This window comes from Palaemon carinicauda, chromosome 1, assembly GCF_036898095.1.
Source record: "Palaemon carinicauda isolate YSFRI2023 chromosome 1, ASM3689809v2, whole genome shotgun sequence".
Classification (NCBI taxonomy): Eukaryota; Metazoa; Arthropoda; class Malacostraca; order Decapoda; family Palaemonidae; genus Palaemon; species Palaemon carinicauda.
In genome coordinates, this window is record NC_090725.1 from 92,388,703 (window position 1) to 92,395,454 (window position 6,752).

At 34.5% G+C, this 6,752-nt stretch overlaps 1 long non-coding RNA gene across 1 annotated transcript in view; it reads right to left on the minus strand.

Moving 5' to 3' along the window:
* LOC137642662 (uncharacterized) overlaps positions 1-6,752 on the minus strand; it is a 661,414-nt gene that overhangs the window by 484,339 nt on the left and 170,323 nt on the right. The window contains exon 2 of the long non-coding RNA XR_011044837.1: positions 5,270-5,298. This is a non-coding gene — a long non-coding RNA (uncharacterized lncRNA). The remainder of the gene's footprint in view (positions 1-5,269; positions 5,299-6,752) is intronic.

Below are 6,752 nucleotides of genomic sequence, written 5' to 3' on the forward strand. Positions count from 1 at the left end.
AACATACAGCTAAAAAGTTGCTTAGGAAAAAAAAAAACACAGCTACTATAAAAAAGCAGCTTCAGATTTTGGGCCATCGTTATAATTATGCATAAGTTTTTCCATGAGTACACAAGTTCTAATAAAGGTATTAAAGATTACATCCCTTAGTATAGCTAAATCATGATGCCAGTTCATTTCTAGGGAGGATTGTACATAATTTAAAAGGCATTATAAAGGATCAATCCCCAATCAATTAAATTTTAAAAATCTTTAACTCTTTAAAAATTTACCAGAGCATACATAGGTCATTTTCATAATTTGCTAGAAGAGCTCTTTCTGACTACAACAATATGAAAGGAGTCTGGGAGCCTCTGTGCCCTGTTTCACCTTTGATGTCTGTAAATGCTCTTCAAAAGAGATCCTGTCAAACTCCAGAAAATTATCTCATTATAAACAACACTCCAGCAATGTGGACTGATAGTGACTGCTTTTATTTTCAGAGTAGAGGAAGATTTAGATACCTTACACATAAAGCCAACTTTGGCAGTTAACGCCTTTTACTACCTTGACCGTATACTGCAATTACCCAGGTGTTGTGGGAAAATTTTTGCAATAGATCTGAAGGATCTCATAAACTTGGCAGCTAAACCAATTACACGAGAAGACTAAGATCATAAGCTGTAACATTTCAGTTTGATGAATCTGAACTCTCTTCTTTATATATACATCCCTGTCTGGGAGCACATTTCATGTACAACAGAAATGAACTGTAGAAGTTTCTGTTTTTAAGTATTTAAAACCTGTAGTCTAGCAAAATTCAGTCATAATAATTATGAGTTAAAGCCATAACTTGAGCACAACCCATTTATGAATAATGGAAGTTCAACAGTAAATAAGGCATAGACTCTTCGATACACAATAATATTTGTAATGCTGTTGATGTCCAATGGAATAAAAAAAAATCTACCTTATCTCCCATAAATTAGCATCCTAAAATATCGCGTGCTTAATAATATTGATCATACTTGTGCCTGAAATCTCATTGTTTTAAGATATGTTTTTACATTGTCTATTTAATTAATCCACAATTATGTGGTTTGTGGTTTTATAAATCTTGTGAATCTACTGGCAAACAGAATTTTTCCTTTGAGCAAAGGCTTCACAAATTGAATATACTAAACACCTAACACGTCTGTGGGAGAACAAATGTTTCAGAAACCACAGTGAGACGAGCGAAATACATTAGTTACTCTTTACATATTGTAAAATGTACAACATATAATAATTATTTTCCTATGATTTTCAGCAGTACATGATATTAATGTAATGGGTATGCCTACGCAGATAAGTAAATGCTAATGTTCAAGGTGCTTCCACGGTCTTTTAAAATTTATGGGTCATGTAATTCTTTGAATTATTATAATTAATAATTGAATAAGTTATTTTTTCTTAGTCATATGTAATCATGGTTACTTGCCATTTTTAAGAAAATTGTTAATGTTTATTCAGAATCGCTCATGGAGAAAAGAAAAAAATGCAGTTATAGAGAATATGGGTTCTTGTACATGTTCTACAGTAAAGGGGCATATACTGTACATTCAAGACTAGCCATGGATCCAAATGTATCTCCTTTCAAGATAGAATCTGTATCGAGACTGTTTGTATTCGAGACTTTACATTAAACTATAGATTTGAAGTACCGAAGTAAACGGTTGAAAATATCCCATCATGATTTCTATTACCTGAATTGTATGTCTAGTCGTGAGATAAAAGTTCCTCAGGTAAAAGTTATTAACAATTATCCATAATCGTGGACACATTAAGAATTACTCCCATTCCTTCCATTTAGTCCAAAAATCATAGGAATTCTAATATATTTTTTACTATGTCAGGATCCACATTTGGTTTTCTGGGCGACTTTCAGGCAGTTTTGCAAGTTTGACAGCAAAATTAGTAGAGTGAATCATAGCCCATGTTATCTTCTGTATGGTCTGGCTATTCACTTTGGTAGAGCTAGAGCCACCTGCTCATCAAATGGCTTGTATACTAAATTCATTGCTGTCACCTTGGGAAAAGATGATGCAGTTATTACCTGTGTATCTTCCAATCGGTTGGATAAACTTATGAGTTTGGACAATATACGGTAGTCCGATGCTTGGGTCTGTGAGGCCATTCAATGTCTAATTGCAACTAGGGGTAAGAGCCGTAGGATATGATGGGTCAGCATTTACTGGCTTTACCTCAAAAGAACACTGCATAAAGTCACTTATCTGACCATTGTAGACCAAGAGATAACAATAGTGTTTACTGCTCACAGTTTCAGTAAGCAGCATACATTTGAGTTATTAGACAATTTAATTTAATTTCTTGCTTATTCTCCATACATCCACATTTCATTGTGACAGACCTGCAGACAGTTGGGGGTTCTGAGAATGTCTCATTTTAGTGGTCTGAAGTGAAAATGCATCGGAGTTATTTTTATCAATTTTTCATCAGAACTAGTAAAACTGGAATTTTCTATAAACCTATCATGGACATACTTTCAATAATCTATTGTTTATAAAATATGAATATGGCTTTTATCTAACTCTCCAATGACATGTTTTCAATAAGTCTGTACATTTGCCAACGGAGCCACCTTTAAAGGAGTAGTGTGCAAAGCCTTACTTCAGTTTGTCAAGCTGCTGATAATGTTCAAAGATGCTTCAGCAAGCTAAAAGCAGTATAATAAACATATTGGGCATAATAAGCAATCTACCTTTTCCTTTACCCCATTTCCTTAAACTATATTTTGGACTCAAGTACTTTTAGGTACTTTTTTTTTAACCTACTCACCATTTCCCTCGACGATTCTACACCTTCACCTTGGTTGAAGTGTCTTAGAGGCTATCATTAATTTGATAACTATTCTGGTTCATTTTTTATTTATTTTTTTTCTAAATAATTCGTTCTGGAAGCGGAGCTGCTTAAAATCAGTAAATTACATTTCTGAAATAGGGAAACTTCCCAACTTCCATCTCGAATAGAGCAAAACTTCTCACTTGACAAAAAACGTCGGTTTCGAACATCACTGTCCTCTGCCGAAAAAAAAAATCAAGAGCTAGTTCATAAATGCTGGGAAAAAAAACTTTTTTCTTTCAACAGGCTTCCTTCTCCCCTTTTTCAATAGACCCACACACGATGGATGGCTTGGCTTATTGTGAAGAAAAAGTGGCCATTTATACTACATAAGAGTTATTTTGTCATATTCAAATTATCTTTATATAAGCTGTAGTCATTGCTTGTCTTGAAATAATTTTATTGTGTCCAGATGAAGTAAGGTAAATAAGAAGAAAAATACCTTAAAATCTCAAAATCCGATCTACAATTCATGAAGCCTTCTTTCAGCTATTTGTGCCAGTAAAACTTGACCCCTAAATGTTCACTACCTAACTAATTAACTGGCGAGTCGAGAGATTAGAGCAGATATTAATCATGTGACTGAAAACAAGACAAAAATATGATCCTCACCCACCACTATCTGTATGTCCGATGGAAACCCGGACAGAAAACCAGTCTAAATGAATACTTTTCATGCTCTAAGATAATTCGACCAAGTATCAAACATTTTCCGTTGGCTGATGCCCAACCACAACTACCGAAGTATCTAATGTCGTTTCCCAGCTAAGTTACCTTGAGTTTTTATCGTGGAAAATAAACACAATTTCATAAAAAGAAAAAAAAATACATATTTCGATTCGGATCCAAGAATGATATTAAGGCACTCATGAACTCCTCTACACTGTAGTACAATGAAAAAGAGTCATGAAAGTGGGAGTTCTTTATCAAGACAAAAATTAATAAGGACCCAAAACGAGTAGAAGTTAGCGGCTATCCCCAGCGCATTTTCCCCCTATCTCATGATTTAAGTCGCAAGCAGAAAAAAAAAAAATTGTAAACTCGCTTAACTTCGAAATATAAGACTAGAAATGTTAACTAAAATGGTAGGAGTAATTGAAACATTTTTAAATGCTGTTCTTTTTATTCAATGTTCAAACCCATGAAATGATATTTTGCTTCGCAAGAATGAAAGTCCAATTTTAACACAAGTAGCAATCTGTAATGAGAGCGGAGGAGGTATTGATAGAATGATAGCCCACGAACAACTAACTTTATTCAAGAGCAAACACTGGATACCATAAGGGTGAGAATTTTAAGTTTACAGTCAACGGTTTGTATCAATAAGGTTTACATTGGCATAAACATAGACAATACAATGGAATACTACTGTAGAGCTGAAATTAGATTATTACATTCAATAATTTTCTTTATGTGGGGTCAGAAGATGGTTGCAGTGTTGAGGAAAACGTAGATAGGGCATCCTTCTTCATTTGTATGTGCGCCACTTACTGCATGTACATTACAAACTCACTAATAATTGATTATAAAATACCCTATTCACTGCGTTAAATTTCCTTCCTAATGATAATGAAAATAATATAAATAAGCGGTGTCAGACACGGCAAACTCCACTCCTCGCACGTAAACCTTTACGAAAACACTAACAGGACTCTTGAATGTTTTTGAAGATTTCAGCAACCGTCAATAAAAGTAAACATGTTTGAATCCGAACTCCTGAAATCATGTGATGTTAAATTTGACATTTCAAGGTCACAGAAGGTAACAGATCATGGTGTTCTTTTAAAGCACATATGTGCTTTTCTATCTGTCAATAATATTGACCTATTACGTACCTCTACTCGTTTGAGAGTTATGGGCCTCTGAAATTCGGTGACTTAGAAAATTCGACTACTTTGAACTTTAAACCTACCAATCTTCAAAACTATACGCTTCAATTATTTTAACTCATAGAATTATATTTTCGGCATCGGAAAATTAAGATTTTGGTCTTGGTTTCAAGTAAATGGTATAATACTTGACGGAGTTATAGTTAAAAAAAAAAAAAAAAAAAAAAAAAAAAAAAAAAAAAAAAAAAAAAAAAAAAAAAAAAATCGATTATAACCATATGGGTCACTGTGACCTTGAGTTGACCATATGACGTCCAAATTTTAATGGCGTCTAATGTGTCCCAAAGTGCAATATATCCTGAAAACTTGAATTAAATCAGTCAAGTAGTTTTCACGTAAAGTTACTTACAAAGAAACAAACGCATACACAGACAAAGAAATCTACCCAAAACAATAACCTATGCCCACCTCAGTGGGAAAAGGGTATTAATACTGACGAGTAGTGCAGAACACCATTGAAACAACTCCAAATAAAACAATCCACTCAAATGTCCACCTACCTCTACGAAGCTTGGTCGAAACCGCATCCCTGCCGAAATAGAGATAAAAAGAATTTAATACAAAAATAGGAGTCTTGCAAATGCGTGTGCAATCTGCAGTACATAAAAATAATTATAATATGCATCAACACTTCGACGTTAGTAGAAAATAAAACAATATTATTAGAGATATATATATTCTTTATCACAGCTTTTCTCTTACGTAATATACAAATCGTATCTTTAATTTCCGTCCATCTCTTACCATTGAAATTAATTCCTCATTCAGATACTTGCAATCTTTTGTATTTAAAAAAAATCTATTCATCTAAGCCTTCGTTTTTTAAATTAATTTATAAGAATTTTCCACTAGGAAAAAAAAAAAGAAAAACATAAGCCATTCATAAGCATTCAATGTCTTTCGAAGAATTCCAGTAAAATCCCTCTTGCATGAACATCGTAGGCACGGGGAAATAAACAAGGAAAAATATGTCTTTAATTCACATCTCAAAAGAATTGAAAAAAAAAAAAATCTTAAAAATAAAACTTAAGATACTGTTTAACGTTTTCTAAAATAACTCCAGATAGACTACGAAAATTATATTAAGTTTTATGCTCAAATGGAGTGAATAAAGCCACCAAACCTCCTCCGGGTATCACAAGAACCAAATCGAACGTTCAATAAAAATGCTAAACTTAATTTAAAGGTATAACTTTCATCTTCAAATCTACATAGACTTTTTTTCGAAGCATAAATACAACTAGATAAATTTCAACCAAATAAAAAAAAAAAAAAAAAAAAAAAAAGAGTACATGAAAATGATAAAAAGTAAAATAAAATAAAAATGATATCTACAAGAAGAGCAATATCTACAATTCGGTGAGAGAATCGCAGTAAGAAAAATCAAAATGGAAGCCGTAAACCGGATTCGGCGACATAAATACATTTTCACAGGAGACCGTGACGAATACTCTCACCCCACCACAGACCCCGAACCCTAATAGAAGTTGACCATCGCCACAAGACCTTAAAATATGACGTCGCCATTATCTATTATGCATTATGTATAATCCCTCATGCATCAATATTCCTGGCGTCATCAGTTCCTCCCTCGTCATATGCAAGGAAATTCATATGAAGGGAGGGAATGGATGAGGGAGGAACAGGCGGACGAGGTCAGGGGTAGGCCTCCTATGGCCCTAGGCCTCACCAACCACCGAAGAGTCCACGAATGATGGAGGCCGAGGGTGAGATATACAGTAGAGGAAGAGAGAGTGATAGAGGCTTGGGATAAAGGGGAAGTGGTAGGCAGGGATTCTGGGTTACTGCCTTATGGAGGGTATGAGTATGCCCCACCCATTCCCCTGAATGGTGTCAACAATTTCGGCGATTATCGGGTCCTGGGACTTCAAAGCCGTGTGACCGATCACCGTGAGGTCTTCAATAGCCTATTCCGTGCTGCCTCCCTCCGCAATTCTGCCTTGTGGATTAAATGAACGGAGA